We start from the raw sequence: 18360 nt of genomic DNA on the forward strand, positions 1-18360 counted from the left end.
CATCATTGACTCCCGCTCTGTCCCAGGCCTGGCAGGACTGGCCATAACTTGCTCCTGGAGGGAGGCTTGGTGGGATTTATGAGATGAGCTAGTGGGATGTTCTTAGCAAACCAAAGCTATAAATGTACAATCCTTTATCTCCAGCAGGAATGTTTTAAGAAAAAGAAAGACAGGAAATGTCTACATAGCAGAACCCCAGCCACTGGTTAAGGAGAGTGGCCTCTCTGGAGCTACATCAAAGGCTCAGCTCTGTCTGCTCCCTGTGGCCTCTGTGGGTCCTGACCTGGGAGTTCAGCAGTTACTTGCAGCCAAGGAGGGAAGAAAGCACATCCACTGTCACTGCTCTCCTTGTTAAAAGGAGGATGAACTGGGACTGCTGGGGAAACCGCCATCACTCCCTCCCTAGCCTCCTTTCCTCAACTCTTCTTCTCCATTGAAATAAGATACAAGTGCTTCAATGCGTCTGACGCCTGATGGAGTTCGTAGTAGGAGCACTGGACTGGGAGTCAGGAAACTGAACTTATAGTCTACAACTGAAGAGCTACTGAGCCTGCAGAAGGTCACTTCCTTCCCTAAGTTCACTCCTTATAAAATAAGCAGGTCAAAGATGAATTAATAGCACTCTTCATCATGCCCTCCAGTGACTATGGAGAAGCAGAATCGGCTTTTAAATTTCAGGAAAAAATGAAATCTCTTTTCTTTTTCAAGAGAATTTCATTTAGAGGCAAATCCCATCCCTTCTAGAAATCACCTCTAACTGGTCACACTGATGAATGAGACCAGCAAGGATGTAAGAGGAAACACAAACTAGATTCCTTAGGCCGATTGAGGAGTTTTGTCTCACCCTCGATGTCATCTTCTTAGAGTCTATAAAAAGAGACAACCTGTCCTTAATTTTCTAGAGGATGTTGCAACTTCATCCCAGACATTCTGTTCTTCCTTTCTCTCTCATCCTTGGGAACACTTCGTTGAAAATAAAGTATCTAAAGCCTAGGTTGCAAGACCCTATAGAGAAACTTGTAAATTAGAAAAAGGCAACCATGCCAAACAATGTAGGGAGTGTTGTACAGAGTGGATTTCAGCCCTCACTTGACTTGCTTGACTAGGTACTCACGGACTACCTTGTACAACCTGTACATACTATAGCTGAAGTGCAAGGCTGGACTTACAGCAGTTGCTCAAATTCTATTGCATACATGTCAATAATAATGGTATATTGCCATGTGTCGCAGGTTCCCCAGGAACCAGAATCAGAGCTGAAGATCTGCATTCAAGGTTGTACCCTCAGGGTCAACAACTATTGAGAAGGTAAGGAAGCAGTACTGAACAGAAGGAGAAGTTGAAACACAATACAATTGCAACAAAAGCCTCACCCATCCTGTAGGGACCTCTGCAGTAAAGATGGTCCTTCTGAATTGCCTAGAATTTGGGCAAGTTAGCTGGACTTTTACAGATCAATCATAGATATAGGCTGTCCTTGGGCAAGGGATAAAACCTTGGGGAAAAAAAGGTCTAAAATGCAAGGGCAAGTCTTGGAGAGGGACTCAGCCAACAACACTGACATCATCTGGGGGAACACAAGCTTCAGTTGAGGTGGTTCTGGATGGCACAGGACAGAATCCACTACCCTACATCAAGTACTTCATAGTTTAACAAGTATGTTCTGTGCCAGATATCTTCCATTTGCCCTTCCAGATCCACTCTTTCCCTTTCTTTACCCTGCTCTCTGCCCCAGGAGGCTGACTTGTATAGATCACATCAACAGGCTTCCATGCCCTCTGACTCCCCCTTGGGTTCAGCCAATACAGCCCTGGCAGAAGATGAAAGGGAAGGAGGAGATTGAGGTCGGGAGGGTTTGTTTGCCTGACTCCTTTTCTGAGAGGTCACCCTTGGGTTGGATTCCTCCTCCAACTGAAGTTCAGTGGCTCCTCTCTGAGGCCCTTGCACAGACCATTAATTTTCTCCTTCCAGGTTCTGCCAACTACCCTCTCCCATCACCCTTCTACCTTGGTGCTGTAATAGGCCTTCCTCACCCCCCACCCCTCCGTAGTCCTAATGTTGGGATGGCTCTATCTGTGTGATTTCTCTAAACTCTGCCCATACTTTTGTAAAGAATCCTTTCTTTGGTAAACCCTCCTCGAATTATCTTAAATTGAGTGTCTCTCCTCAAATTATTCTAATCTGGTTTCTCCTAGGTCCTGAACTGATACTTTTAGACATATATACATTATCTCACCTTTTCCTGTCCACCATCCTATGAAACAGATATTCTTATCCCCACTTTAGAGCTAGGAAAGCAGAGATGCAGAGGTGTCTCCTTACTCACCCAAGCTCCAGGGTAGTAAGATGGTCCTGTCTTTTGATTCAGATCCACTGTCTACATCACTACAACACCCTAGTGCTTCCCTCAAAGTATTCTCTTTGCCCAACACAGCTCAGAAAAGAACCAGGGGAAGGAGGAAGAGCCATGGCATTCGAGACCACAGAACATGCTAAAATGTAGCATGAGGATGAAAGAAGGTAGAAGGGGGAGACACAGCAGAGTGTGTCTTTCTCTTCAGTCCTGAGATTGAGGGAGAAGGAAGGAAGAGAGTCCTCTCTATCCAGTCTTCTGGAAAACTTAAGTTCCTTTTCTAAATTACCTTTCTCAACTAGAAAATTAAGTTATTTCAGAATCCAGGTCTGCCCTCAATCAGCTGCTTGACCCTGGTCAGGTCTGTGGTTTCTTCATTTGCATGAAGTAAGCTGGTTAACTATAGAGCCCCAAGTTCCCTTCCATTCTATGTTTCTATGAGCTCCTTGTTCTCTTTGCTTCTCTTATCCTAGAAACAGACATCAGTCACATGGATAAACACTCATACTGACAATTGTCAGTCTCACCCCTGGGAAAAACAGGAAGGAGCTCAGATGGTGCCATGCACAAAGACTCATTTGTTAGCTCTAAACGTCCCTCCCACAGGCTTTACCCAGACCCTCGCTTTTAACCAGGAAAACAGTGAAGCCCAAATGAGAAAGTGAAGATACCATTTCATTTTGCATTGCTCCCAAAGTCCCTGTGTGTGGCAGATTTTTAGACTCTCAGTCCCATTTGGGATGGTGTCTCTGTTTTCCTGATCAAAACAGATGGATCCTTCCTGTACAAAATATCTTTTGTCCTGTTTTCCCTACATTGCCCTACATTATCAACAAATCGCCCAGCCCAGGGACCAGCTAAGAACAAGAAGTTCCACTCTGTTGTTCCCACCATTGTGGGAGCTTTCATTTACGAAGCATCAACCACAAGGCAGGAAGAAGAAAATGCTTTCTCCTCCTTTTCCGTGCTCCTATTCTGAGATGTTGGGGTAGGAATTAGGGACCCTGGATTCTAGTGCTAGTCCAACCACTAAGTTTGAGCAAGTCACTTTCTTTCTCTAGACCTCATTTCATTATCCATTAAAATGGGTAAATAGATACCATTATTCTTTTTAGTTCTCACCTTCCATGAACCTGTAAGGATGAATAGGATCTGGGTAGATTGATTTGGACAGATGGCAGCTTAACTTGGGTTCCCCCAGAAAATAAGATCTGAAGGGAGAGTTAGATGTTAATAGTTCACTGGAAGGTATAATCCCAAGGAAGCAAGAGTGAGGGAAAAGAGACATGAGACAAGGAAGAATGAGAAACAAAGGTGATGTATTATGACCTTAGTCCATTCAGACTGCTATAACAAAACATCACAGGCTTGGTAGCTTGTAAACAACAGAAAATTATTTCTCACACCTCTGGAAGTCCAAGATCAAGGTGCCAGCATAGTCACCCTCTGAAGAGGGCCCTCTTACTGGTTCATAGCCAGTGCCCTCTCGCTGTGTTCTCACATGCTAGAAGGGGCTAGGGATTTCTCTGGGACCTCTTTATAAGGCACTAATCCCATTCATGAGAGCCTCACCCTCTGACTTAAGCACCTCCCAAAGTCCCCACCTCTTAACAGCATCATCTTTGCAGGTTAGGATTTTAACATATGAAGTGGGGGAAGGGGACACATTTAGACCATAGCAAGCAACAGTCAACCTAGCTACCGTTTTACATGTTTCAGAGAAGCCCAAAGGGTCATTCAATCACACTGGACATCTCTGTACATATTGTACAGAAAAAATAGACCCTTGGAGAGAAGAAACAAGCAGAGATTTATCTGCAAACACCCTTGTATTTCCTCTCTCCCATTGGACAAAGTTCACCCACTGTGGAGTTATCTCACCTGCTCTTCTGGGTTGCATCATCTGAACCCTTCAAAAGTCGCTGAGGAAGCCAGATCCTTCAACCTGAAGGGTAGGGTTGCACCCAACCTGGATGAGGTGGGAAGCCAGGGAGTTCAGGATTCAGTTGATCTGCCTCCTACCATGAAATTGTGCAGGATCACCTGGAGCCTGTTGCCCTGACAGGGGCAGGCAGCTAAGTGGGAAGCTGGGGAGGCACAGAAGCCATGTCCGGCACAGATGGGTAGAAATGGATAGGATGGAAGGTGTACTAGGAGAGAGAGCTCAGGTACATTCATTCAACAAGTGTCTTCCAAGAATCTTGTATAGAGAGATGGAAAAATTTCCCTGCCCTCAAGGACACACTCAACCGGGCAGACGGACTTAGAAACAGCAATTACAGCAAAATAATAGATCATCGTGTATGGTTACGCTTACCTCTCCCATTTTACTTACTGGAAAACAAAACCTAGACTTGGGTGTCTATGACAGAATGCGACCTAAAAACCCAGCCTGTTAATTTCCAAGTCAATGCTTAATTTACTGCCCCCTCCAAAAGGCACAGAAGTGGCTTAGGGTGGGCTGTGTTCTGAAACAAGAGTAGATTTAAAAGGTCCAGAGGCATCAGGTCCCGGCTGAGCCACATTGTTCAACTCTGCACAAAGTCGCCTACAGAATAGAATGACATATCGAGGACTGGGTTTGGGGGTGGCGATGGAGCAGAGAGGCAGTGTCAGAGAACTCTTTGTGAAGACAACCTATTTGCTAAAAGGAGCCAAGAGGGATCAGTTTAATTGAAGTTAAAGATATTTTAAGGAAGGTAAGAGCCTAACTGGAGGTTCAGCCAAGGGGTTTTGTTCTGCTTTTGAAAATGAGAAGAGTTGAACAGAATCTGTATGGATGAGCTGATAAAAAGTCCTTTGAAGTGGACAGGGAACTTTTTATAGCCTCAGAATAACTTAGCCCGGGGTGAGGGAGAGAGCTCTCATTTACAAGCGTGGAAGATGGTGAGCTGTCCCCCTCCAATTGGATTTCTTCTGGCTTGGCCATGAAGAGAGAAAGATTGGCCTGGTGTCTGTGTTTAGCTGAGAGAAGATAAATCTGGCCGTCCTTCACACAAGACAGCACAGATGGATGGCCCAGGGGAAAGCCCTAGAAAGCTCGTTAACAGACATTGGAAAGAAAGGCAGAGAGCACAGAAGCACAGCCCCCACATACAACTCCCAAGTCACAACCCATCCACACCACTAGATGGATCATGGGTTAATCCTGAAAAAGAATTAAGAAACCAATAGCAATTCCAAAAAACAATAGCAATAAAAATTATTGTTACGGATGATTTGCTATGTTGTGCATGCCATATCTCATTTGTTCATCTTAACAACCTAGGAGGTGGGTATTATTTTTATTTCCGTCGCACATTCGAGAAAGTTGAGGCTTCTTTACATATGAGCAAGTTTAAGCAATTTGTTCAAGCTTAGTACATCCCAGGCCAGAACCTAGATAGAAAACATTGTTTGATAAATGTTAAGGTGACATGAGGTTACCCTTGGTTACAAACCTCATGAAGGGCAAATCCACTCCCATACTATCATCATTCAGTTCTCTTCGCTGAACAACTGACCAACTTGGTCTAATCTCCCACTCACCAAATAGTTCAGAATTTTGGCCATGGGAACACCTTACCAAAGACTGAAGATTCAGCTTTCCCAAAACTCTTGAGTCCTGTATTGCCGTACGTTTAAAGAGAAAGAGGAAGCTTGGAGAAAAGGAAACACAGTGATAAGTATGCCCCCAAGAAAGAATTGCCTGGGTTGTAATCTAACTGAAATTTTGCTGATCACCACTCTTCATTCCCATTGAGGATAGAAACAGGGACTGGGGACCCAGATTACAGTAGGATTTAACTTAACCTGAAATTCAAATACTTTTCCAAGATCATAGGCTCTGTAACACCCAAACCTGACCCATGTTCCTTACAGTAAAATTTTGATATCTGAAGTTATGAAGTGGGAAAGGCAAAGAAATCAGGAGTCTTTGAGTTTTCTCTCAGGTCCGCCAAAACTCATCTAATCATTTTTCAAAGGTACTGTACCTCTGGACCTCAATTTTCCCATCTGTAAAATAGGAGAATTCGTCACAGCTAATCTCTAAGGTGTCCTCTCTTACTCTCATCCTGAGTCTTGGATCATGACCCTTTTCTTACATACCTCACAGAAGCTGCAGTGAGAATCAAAGTTGGTAAAGGTAAAAAAAAAAAAAAAAAGGAAAGAATGGGCTCTTGAAAATCAATAAGGTTTTGTATTTACAAGTACAAAGGACATTGTGTCTTCAGTCAGCCATGTGTCCTTCCTACCATCCTTGAGATTTCATAAAGACAGATGACACACTCCGAATTTCCAAGAGTAAGAGACCTTTTCCATCCTCTTTTTGGATGGATTCTGGACTCTTGAAACCTACACAGGTTTCCTCCTATCTGCAACAGGGACAGAAGTTCAAAATATACTATACTTCCAAGCTTCTGCCTGCGGGATCTCCACCTCTGATCCCTGTCACCTAACCCCTTCTCTACTACAGAAACACAAGCAAAGGGCATTCGAAGGACAAGCCCTGGCAATGGACTTCCAGGACACATTGGAGCTAAAAGAGACTAGAGATCTTTTTAAAGTTCTGGGCAAAGGGCATGTGCTAATTGGCCTGGCTCTAGCTATGAAATCAATTGTTATCATCATTATTTTATTCTCTGAAGGAGACAACCTCAGGTTAGTATTTCAAAGAAGAATGAGTCACTGGAGAGGTTTAAAAGTACCTGCTAATTATTTCTTTAAAGAAAAACCTTAACTATAGGAGAAAGGAGTTAGACGCAGCATCACCTGCCCATTAAGATGAAAGGGCCGAGTTACCGGGGCTGCTCCAGGAGGCCCGGGAATAACAAGCGTGCCCCTTGACTTTGCAGAGCAGACTTCCCTGCAGAGGCTCTTCCACAGACATTATCTCACCGACCCTGAATTCCTGGGAGAGGAGCAGCCCCCCTGCTGGCTTCATCATCCCTTTCTTTCTGCTTCACCGTGATGCAAGGAGGCTGAGGGAAGACTGGTCAACGTTAAGAAGGGACAGGCATCTCTCAGTTGTCTGTGGAGTCAGCATATGGACAGCTGCTTCGAACCCTAAGCTGCCCCAGCTGGGAGCTATCTGGCCACCTTCTCCAGTGGCTTCCAAACATGTTTGGATTTTATTTGAATAGAATTCTATGAAGAATCTCAAGAGTTAAAACAGAAGATCAATTCTAGGGTTTCCCTGGTGGCCCAGTGGTTAAGAATCCTCCTGCCAATGCAGGGTACACGGGTCTGAGCCCTGGTCCGGGAAGATCCCACATGCCGCAGAGCAACTAAGCCTGTGCACCACAACTACTGAGCCTGTAGTCTAGAGCCGGTGAGCCACAACTACTGAGCCCACGTGCTGCAACTAATGAAGCCGGCGTGCCTAGAGCCCATGCTCTGCAACAAGAGAGGCCACCACAATAGGAAACCCACGCACCGTGGCGAAGAGTGGCCCCCACTGGCACACATATCAACAAAGACCCAACGCAGCTAAAAATAAATAAATTTAATAAATAAATTTTTTAAAAAAGAATAGGATCGGTTCTATGTTAAGTTCAGATTTTTAACATTTACTCAGCATCAAGTCCATCAGTGAGAATAATGAAGTTCATTTGATGAATGCAAAAATTCTCAACCAGTCATCTAGAGCTCAGTGGCCACAAAGATGAGTCATATTATGGAAGACACTCAACATTTGAAAGAATTGCCAAAGTCCCTTTGAGCCAATGCATCCTAGAACCTTGAGTGGGGAAAATGGAATTCACTGGTTCAAGAATTTAGTTTAGTTGGTGTTATGGTCTAAGTCAACTGAAACATTTCCAAACTGTTTGTCCAAGAGGAGAAAGAGGTGGAGGCTGCCGTCCAGGAAAGGAAGACAGTGGCCTAGTTTCAGAGAGGAAACCATTGGATTCTCATAATGGGAGGATAAGGGAGTGACAAGTTCCAGGAGAGCCTGAAGCTGTGCCTTTTCTCAAAGGCTGCATCCCAAACGAACCGCTGACAGGGCTCCCGCATGGTTGGCCAGTGACTAAGCATCAGATATTGGCACTCTGGGAGCTGGGACAAGGTCCTATGGCCAAACTGGCACCCAGAAAATTGAATTTAAATGACTATGCAGGCCTGCCCACTGGGCATCTTCAGAATAAGTCCCAAAAGACTGCTGATCAGAGGTCTGTTTATTATAGACTGGCATAAAATAAAATACAACCTAAAAAAGGGAAGGGAGGCACAAAAATGGATTTTTTACTCACCCTGCAAGCTGGGGCTTAGACATAGATTTTGTCGGACATACAAGAATTTTATTACAATAGTAAATTTATTATAAGAATAAAGGCAATTTTTGCTATGGTGTGAATGTTTACGTCACCCCCAAAATTCACATGTTGAAAACCTAATGCCCAAGGTAGTGGTATTCAGAGGTAGTGCCTTTGGGAGGGGATTAGGTCATGAATGAGGTAAGCGCCCTTATAAAAGAGACCCCATAGAGCTTCTCACCTCTTCCCCCAGGTGAGAATAAGTGAGAAACCTGTGGCCTGGAAAAGAGTCCTTACCCAGCCATGAGGGTACCCTAATCTCGGACTTCCAGTCTTCAGAACTGGGAAAAAGAAATTTCTGTTGTTGAGAAGCTAATCAGCCTGTGGTATTTTGTTACAGCAGCCTGAACAGCCTCAGACATGATTCCATCCCTCAAGTGGTGTAGAGCCCTTCACACCCTTTGCACCAGCACCAGCTGTTTCTGGCACCCCCTCTACCCCAAGTTCAGTCCCTTTTCCTTTGGCTGAGCCCTCCTCCCACCAGACATCCATCCCTTCTCTTCTAGGTCTTACTTGCTCCCCCAAACGTTTTGCTTCCTGACAAAGCACACCACTGGACGGAGAGGTGCCTCATCAAAGGCAGTGGTCAGCATCAGTGCTAATTAGTATCAGAGCAGATAGATTATTTTTAAAGGGAGCTGGTCCCCTAAGGGCTACCTCACCCCCTTAGGGGTACATTTTGAAGACAACTGGCTCCTCAGTTGATTGGAAATGCTGGCTCGGACACTTCAGCCACTGTATTTCTATGGTTCCCATCTCCTCAACAAAATCATGAGTTTTCTTGGAGTGGAGGATGTACCTTCTGTTGATCTGCTACTACAGGAGCTTAGGTAGGTAATGCCGGCTGACCCATACGGGCAATGACCCTGGATGAGTGACCTGAACCCAAGGGAAGAGCTCATTTTCTCCCAGGCTGTCTTCCTTCCAGAAGCTTTTGTATGTAGGTAATGACCACACAGGTACCAGTAAACCCATGAGAGGTCTTGGAACCTCTGGATGGAAACCAGTGGTTTCAATTTTCTGGGAAAGGACTGAAAGTGCCAAAAGTTCCATTCCATGTATGAGTCTCTTACATTTACTTCCTATCATTTCATCCTTGTCTCTTTGGGTCCCTGAAAAACAAACAACAAAAAAAAAAACCACCACGCCGGGGTCAGAATGTCCGAGTTCTGCTCTGCTAGTTAATTACATGTCTGTCCCTGAGCAGGCTTCTCACAAGCCAGAGCTTCCATTCCCTCTCCTGTAAACTGAGGAAACCCAACGCGAATTACTTACACACGGCCCACCTCTTCTGAGTCCCTCAGCCGTGTGCAACCAGGACTCACACAGCATCAGTATTCACGGGCCCTGGAGGATGGGAAAGGAGAAGCCGAAGGAAGCAGCGGGCTGTTTAGCTGAGCTTCAGACAGGAAGATGCTGTCTGTCCACCCAGGCTGAGGATGAAAAGCATTCCGGAGAGCTGAGGCAGTGCCGGGACAGGGTCCCTGCTCTCCGAGGCCTCTGAACACTGGGGGAGAGGTCTGGGGAATACAGAGAGCCCCCCATTCGGGTCTGGCTCTAAAACTTGGCCCAGTAGGAGCTGGGAACAGATGAGAGGATGAAGTGCTTCCCCTTCGGGGAATGTGACCAAGAGAGCAAGCCACACAGGCCTCCTCCTAGCAGAAGAGGGAATGAAGATAGAATGGAATGAGGGAACAAGGGGGCTTTTGGAGCGAGTTCTGAGATGCCTGGAAGCTGAGGCCACCACCCACTCCTCTGGTTTCCAAGTCCAGAAAAGCCTAAGAGTGATCAAGGTCCAGGTAGCGATGATAGTAAGCAACCCTCAGCCCTTTCATTGACTCTCCCCCCCTCCCTCTCTCTCTCTCTCTCTCTGTCTCTCTCTCTCTCTCTCTCACACACACGCACACACACACACACACACACACCACCACCACCACCACCACCAAAAACAACAACAACCACAACAACTGTGCAGATCCTTCACCTCTCTCGTGCCTGTACTCTCAGCTGGGGAATCCTGGAGTAGAAAGCAAGAAAGCAGATGAGGCCTTCCAGCTGAGTTTCCCATGAGTAAATAGATTCATGAGTAAAGAGAAAGGTAAAGGAGGAAGCAACTTTTATGAGTACAGAAGAGAAGGGAATAGGTGTGGAGAGCCTTCCATCTTACCAGAGGGGACAGCCATTCCAAGATGCAGCATGCCGGGTCTGAAGAGGAGCTCCGTGCCTGGCCCTGGGAGACTGAAAGTCCCATGTCATGTCTGCAAGCCCACAGCCCTGCACACAAGGCAAGGGGTTGAGTCCTGGTCTTGCCAGGTGGCTGCCACACTGTGGGACTTCAAGCCTGCCCTTTGAATCTGAGTCTCAGCAGTTTTTTTACCTATAAAATGGAAATAAGAATCCTCTGGCCCAGCTCACCTTAGTGGAGATAGGATTCAGGAAATGATAGAACTGGGGGTTTTTTGTGGATCTGGGAAGCCAGGAATTATGTCTGGACAAGGGTCAGAGGTGTGGGAGTCCTTAGCCTGGAGGTGCAAACTCAAGTCATGAGAGCAGACAAGGAGCACATGACGAGTGAGTCCTGGGAACACCAATGTTTCAGTGGTGGATGGAGGACGACGAGCCAGAAAGGAGGGCCAAGGAGGAAGAACTGAGAAGTTGTGGAGCCATAAAAAGCTGAACAGAGGTGATCTGAGAAAAATCATCATTTGTGTCAAGCAGATTTCTTAAAAATAGGTTTCATTCTTACCTCCTATGTATCCCCAAAAGCACAGTGGGGGTCAATCAGAGCAGAGAAAATGACCATTAGAGAATATCTGTGATCTGGAAACTTACATAACATTTGTTATAAGCTTGGAGAGAATTGTAGACCTAGTCCATACCTCCCTGGTGGCTTGCTGTGTGACACTGGACATCTCCCACAACTTCTCTGTGCAGGCTATCAGCCAGTATTTATCCAAATCACTTAGGAGCTTCAGTTCAGAGGGTATGGGCCGTGGATCCAGTTACTCCTGGGCAAATGACTCCAAAGGGCAATGTGAGCCTGAAGTGGGAGTGGCACACACACCACAATCAAACAGAGTCAGGGGCTCCTCTCCCCAGAGCCTGATCTACCTTAAAATAGGACAAGGATCTCAAAGTTCTTTCTCAAAGGAACCAAACCTGCCATTTGAAAATATTTCAGTCCAACAACACTCAAAATAAACTCACTTCAACAGCAAATATTTGTGGTGAATCTCCATGTGCAAACCACTGAGCTGGTTTGGAAGAGATAGAAAGAAGATAGGACTCAAAGATGACGAAGGCACTGAGATATCGGGCCCTGCCCTCACCTAGTGAGGAAGACAGACTCTTACAATGTGACCACTGGCCAGACCGCGCTAAGTGTCATCACAAAAATACAAACAAAATGCAACAGGAACCCAAGTGCTAGTCATTAATTCTACACTGAAGGGATCCAAGAAGGCTTTACGGATGAAGTGTCATCTGAATTAGTGTCCTGACAGCAATTAGGATTTTAATATTCAGGGAAGGAACACTCAGCATTAATGAGTGAACATCATGGGCAAAGCCTTGGCAACAGGAAAGTGGTATTTATTCAGGGAATAAGTTGATGGTTTGGGACTTCAGTCTGTATTCAATGTAGAGTCAAATAAAATGTTTTTGAAAAAGGGTGCTATAGAATTAGTCCTGCTCTTTATTTTTTTTTAACATCTTTATTGGAGTATAATTACTTTACAATGTTGTGTTAGTTTCTGCTGTGTAACAAAGTGAATCAGCTATATGTATACATATACCCCCATATCTCCTCCCTCTTGTGTCTCCCTCCCACCCTCCCTATCCCACCCCTCTAGGTGGTCACAAAGCACGGAGTTGATCTCCCTGTGCTATGCTGCTGCTTCCCACTACCTCTGTATTTTACATTTGGTAGTGTATATATGTCCATGACACTCTCTCACTTCATCCCAGCTTACCCTTCCCCCTCCCCATGTCCTCAAGTCCATTCTCTACGTCTGCGTCTTTATTCCTGTCCTGCCTCGAGGTTCTTCAGAGCCTTTTTTTTTTTTTTAGATTCCATATATATGTGTTAGCATACGGTATTTGTTTCTCTCTTTCTGACTTACTTCACTCTATATGACAGACTCTAGGTCCATCCACCTCACTACAAATAACTCAATTTCATTTCTTTTTATGGCTGCCATTCCAGAACTTTTTGGCCAAGATAAGAAGCAAAGATGGAACGTGGAGGAGTCTTCTTAGAAAGCTATTAACAGAGTCCAGAGGAGAAATCTCCAGCATCCTAAAGAGTAAAGAAGCCCTGAGATTAAAAAGATCAAAGGTTGTTTCAAGGTTTTCCAGAACGTGCCAATAAAGAGCACAGAAGGTGTAAAACTGGGGAGTGACATACAGATAAAATTATTTTTAGACAAGTGGAATCTGCACAGTTAGATGTAAGGGTCTAGAGCCCAGGAGAAATTACTCACCAAGAGACAAGTCAGGAATCTGTGTTGGAGAGCAATACAATACCACTTATATAGGGGTCAGGTTCTGAGGGCAGCACTTAAGATCAATGTTGAGCAGAGACAAAACACCCCCTGTAAGTCCCTTAGGGGGAAGGCACATTCACAACTGATATCCACTTGTGTCGTAAGTCCAGTAGGGCCAGTGATTCTCACAGAGCTGGAGGAGCCATCTGGGCACCAAAAGAAGCAGCAGGTATGTGTGTTTTGGGGTCTGTTATAAGAGACACGCTAGAGGTTCATTTCCCATTACCTGTGCACTGAGTGGAATTGTGGCCAGAACCACCTGCATAAATTATAACTGTGTTTCCTGTTCAACATATAGCAACTGATGCTATACAGAGCTGGGCACCATGGACCTATCTGTGCAGTGAACTGACTTCAAGCCCTTGGTGTGAAATGCTCATGGAGAGACAAGGGGTCAAGAAGTGCTGAGGGCTGAGAACAGCAGCGTGGAAAGTGCCAGGAGCTGACTGAAGGAATTTGGTCAAAGGAGGAGGAGCCAAAGAAGAATCAAAGAAGGAGAACTAGGGGATATTAAGATATTATGTAGGCCAAGGAATGACAAGGAAAGGGAGAATGTCAGGAAAGAGAGGGCCTTCAACAATGCCAAATTCTATAAAGAGACCTCAAAGTCATCTTTTGAGTCTGAAACTGGAACATTATCAAGTATGTTAAAATATGAAGCTTCTGTGAATGATGAAAACGGAAGAAAAGTTATAAAGGTGAAGATTTGGCGAATAAGAAAGTAGAGACATTAAGCAACACTATTCCACAAATTTGGCCATGGAGGGAAGGAGAAAAATTGAGGGATGGTCTGAGTCAGAAGAAGGGATAAGGAAACACTTTTAAGAGCATGGGCTTGTTTGTAAAGTAAGAAATGGCCCCAGTTGTTCAGTAATAGTGATAATAACTTACACTTATTGAGCATTTCCTATGTGCACTATCAGAGTTAAGCTTAGTTAACCCCTTGAGATAAATACAACTGTCATCCATCAGAAGAAACTGAGGCTTAAATAGGTCAAGAAAATACCCCAAATCCCACAGCTGTTAAGTAGCAGAGATAGGATTGGAAAATAATCAATCAGACTCTGGGGCCCACTCACTCTCCTGCTTAGAGTAGAGGAAGTTTCCAGATGTCACATCTCAGAGAAGAGGGAAAGCTTTGGTCTTGGTTCAGAACCTCTCAATAGTCTGCCCCATTCATTTCCAGGATTTCAAACATTGCTTTCACTCATTCCTAGGGTGTCACATTTTGCATCTATGTAGAATTATAGTGATAACCACATGAATTATTCACAAATTAACATCTCCCAGGCCCTTCTGCTCGGACACCACTGAGAATTTTCTAGGATGCCCAAGTTACTATGTCCTGAATTCTCTCTCTACTACACTGAATACTGGGAACTGTGTGGAAACTCAACTCCCAGACATCTGAACCCACAGCAGATAGAAGACCTACAGGCAGAAAGAAGAAGGGGGAGACAACTCCCCTCAAGTATTTCTGAGATGAGCTGGAAGTAAACTGGAAGTATGCTGGATAGTTAGGGTACTTACCTGAAGAGTGTCCATTGTCTATAGCATGGCGTGAAATTACCAGTCAGAACCGAGGAATAGAGGTGACTTTGGATAAAGAACCTGTACCCAAAAGTCTGGAAGAAGAGCCTTATAGCAATGGCATTGAAACACAGTCAATACATTTTTTATTGAGCAAGTGCTATAGATCTCATACTCTGCTGGGCAGCTGGACTATACAGCTTTGCTGGAGAGACAGTGCTAAGACATATGAATGACAGAAAACAACAGCGTGGTGTGAAGACTACACTTCAGAGGGAAGAGACTCTTTGAGGGCTGAAATGCTCACGGTATGGTCAAAGTGGGATGTGGGCTCTGAAACAAGTTGTTCTGGGGGAAAACAAAGGGGCAGAGCATTCTGTGGGGTTGGCAATGGTGCAAGAAAATCTGAATGAAGTTGATAAGAAGACTTCTTCAGAGGGGCATATGAGTGGATTTGGGGGAGAAGTAGCTAATAGTGTGAAATTAAGAAGGAGAGGAAGTTAGGGGTGTAGGTTTAGAGAGAGAGGTCATTCTAAAGATTGTGGAAGGGGAGGAGTCTGAGAGTGTTTTGTGCCACAGGCAGTGAATAAAGAAGACTACTCAGCATAATTGCACAGGAGAGAGAAAGATCAGGAGAAAGCACAGAGTGTATTAGAGAAAGTGGATTGATACTATCTACTATCTAATCCAATCTACCTACCTCAGTGACCTCAAGGGTCATTTGCTCATTCAATTTTTGCATCAATCTTTTGAACTCCATTTTTTCAACGAAAGAGAAAATCTAAGACTTTCCCAAGATCTTTGCGCCAAATGAATGGCCAGCCTATCTTCTGACCCCAAGTTCTCTCCTAAGAGTCCTACAGTGGCTATCTTGACCTTTGACAGGTGAGAACACAAAGGTTTGTCCCCAGCTGCCCTCACACTGTCTCACATCTGTGAAGTGTCAGCTGTTTAGATCACAGTTTTTTCTTTACCTGCCCTACAGTCGAGCACACAAAGTCACATACAAAGGAAGGATATTTCTTCAATTCATACAAGCAAAAATGAAGTTCTCTTACTTCAGTTTTGGATTGTGCAGGTAAAAGTGATTTGGAGAGGACCTAAAACTACCCAGATGTTTGTGTCTGTCTCTATATGCAGGACCCCTTGGAGAAATGGTTGATTCTGGGACGAGGGAAAGGAAAATACAAGATGAGTCTGGAGCATCTTGTACCTCCAGAAAGTAAGGGACTGCTCAAAAAGCAAAACAATACAGCCAAAGCTAGAATAGCTTGAGCAACGAAATAAATAACACAATATTGGATGACATAATCCAAAGTATAAAATAAGTATTCACGGGGCTTCCCTGGTGGCGCAGTGGTTGAGAGTCCGCCTGCCGATGCAGGGGACACGGGTTCGTGCCCCGGTCTGGGAAGATCCCACATGCCGCAGAGCGGCTGCGCCCGTGAGCCTTGGCCGCTGAGCCTGCGCGTCCGGAGCCTGTTGCTCCGCAACGGGAGAGGCCACAACAGTGAGAGGCCCGCGTACCGCAAAAAAATAATAAGTATTCACGAACCCATCCTGATGCAAATAAATAATTGAATAAGTAAATAAATGGGAGAGAGTACATAAATTTCCCATGCAAAAGAATGCTAAATAATTTATGTAGATACTCCCTCTCAAGGAGTGGAATGAACTCCCTGCCCGTTAAGTGTGGGGTATGCTTAGTGACTTGTTTACAAAGGTTACAGTGTAACCTTTGTAACTTTACAGTGGAAAACCTGGTTAACGCTACCTAAGCCAGATGGTCAAGGTCAACATCATCAGTGATAAGTCAAGTTGATAGCATGTCCTCTTGATATGATGTGTTGAGAATGGTGCTTCACCTCCATGGTCTTCCCCTCCAAAATCCCTAGCCCCAGCCCAGCCACGACAAGTGTAGACGCCAAACTCAAATTGAGGGGCATTCTACCAAATTTCTGACCAGTATGCCTCAACTTTATCAAGTTCACCAAAGACAAGGAAAGTCTGAGAAACTGTTACAGCCAAGAGGAGCTGGAGGAGACATAATGACTAATGTCATATCTAGGTATCTAGAGATCTTTCCTTTATTCTGCAGATAAATACTTCTAAGCTCCAGAAAGAGGGTGTCCTTTCAAAGTCACCAGCTAGTTTGTGACAGGTTAAGACTAAAACCTGGGCCTCTGGAACCTCAATATACTTTTCATTCCACCAAGCCATAATTCTTGCCTCTTTTTCTGAATCACATCACTGCTGGTCAGGAAGGAATTGATCTAGCCTGGTTCCCATCTATTGTCATTTCAGTTCAGGGGCAGAGATTTATAAAGAAAAAAGAATCATGTCATATCTTGGGACATAGCAGATTATGACCCAGTCATGTGGTACAGGGCTTTCCAGAGGGCCAAGATCTGGAAACTGAACCCTTCCATGGATAGGGAGAGAGCCAGCCAGAAGTGCATGTTACGTACAGTCTGGCAGGAAGAATTTGGTTTGCAGAGGAAAGAGCTCTGAGAGAGGTGGCAGTCCAGGGAGGCATGAGGGTTGAGAGCCAATCGGCAGACTGGGAAAGGGGACCAGGAATTCAGGAGCAGGGCAGACTAAGACCTACAGACCAGCCGGCAGCCTGGCAGGGACCAGTGTCGTCTCAGCATCCCTCAAGGCTGGTGTTAGAATCAGGACTCTGGACTGGCACAGAAAAGCACAAGCATAGCCCTACAGGCACTTGGCCACAAAGCAAGTGACTAAAACTGTGACCAGGTCCTGGGAATCTACTTATCAAGAATGGCATACGAAGTGATTACTGGCTTGGACTCGATACAGAGTCTCCGTTATCGGAACCAGGGCACAGAGTCCAAGTGAAGTGAGCAGAGTAAGGGACAGTCTTCCAAATCCCAGGATTCTGGGCCAGATCATCACTTCTTGACATCATTTCTGTTTCAGGTAAGAATTGGTTCAAAAGCCTGGGATAGGACTGATCTCTTGGGTGGAGTTAGTGAGTCCCAGACCCGGTGTGAGACAGAAGCACAGACTGAACTCCAGGCAAAAACTTTCTTCCTGAAAGAATGAATGCTTGTATGATCTGCAGGCATTACTTTGACAGCCATACCAACACACGTGACACACTATTGTAAGGAAACAGTTTGTTTTTATCTACCATTGAGTTACAAGCACATCATTGATCCTCAATAAATATGTGTTGAATAAATAAACATCCATTTGTTTAAAATTGGCAGGTAGGCATTTTATTTTCTTAGGTGGTTATTTCCATATTCTCTGCTCACATGAAAAATTTCTTAAAAAGCAGGGCTTCCCTGGTGGCACAGTGGTTGAGAGTCCGCCTGAAGATGCAGGGGATGAGGGTTCGTGCCCCGGTCCGGGAGGATCCCACATGCCACGGAGCGGCTGGGCCCGTGGGCCATGGCCACTGGTCCTGCGCGTCCGGAGCCTGTGCTCCGCGGCGGGAAAGGCCACAGAGGTGAGAGGCCCGCGTACCGCAAAAAAAAAAAAAAAGCAATGAAAAATACAGAGAAATCAAGAAGTTACATACTGTATGATTCTATTTATATGACTTTTTCAAAAAAACAAAACCGTGGAGATGTAGGACAGATAAGTGGTTTCCAGGGGTTAGGGAAGGCAAGGG

The sequence above is a fragment of the Orcinus orca genome, chromosome 7 (genome assembly GCF_937001465.1).
Source record: "Orcinus orca chromosome 7, mOrcOrc1.1, whole genome shotgun sequence".
Taxonomy (NCBI): Eukaryota; Metazoa; Chordata; class Mammalia; order Artiodactyla; family Delphinidae; genus Orcinus; species Orcinus orca.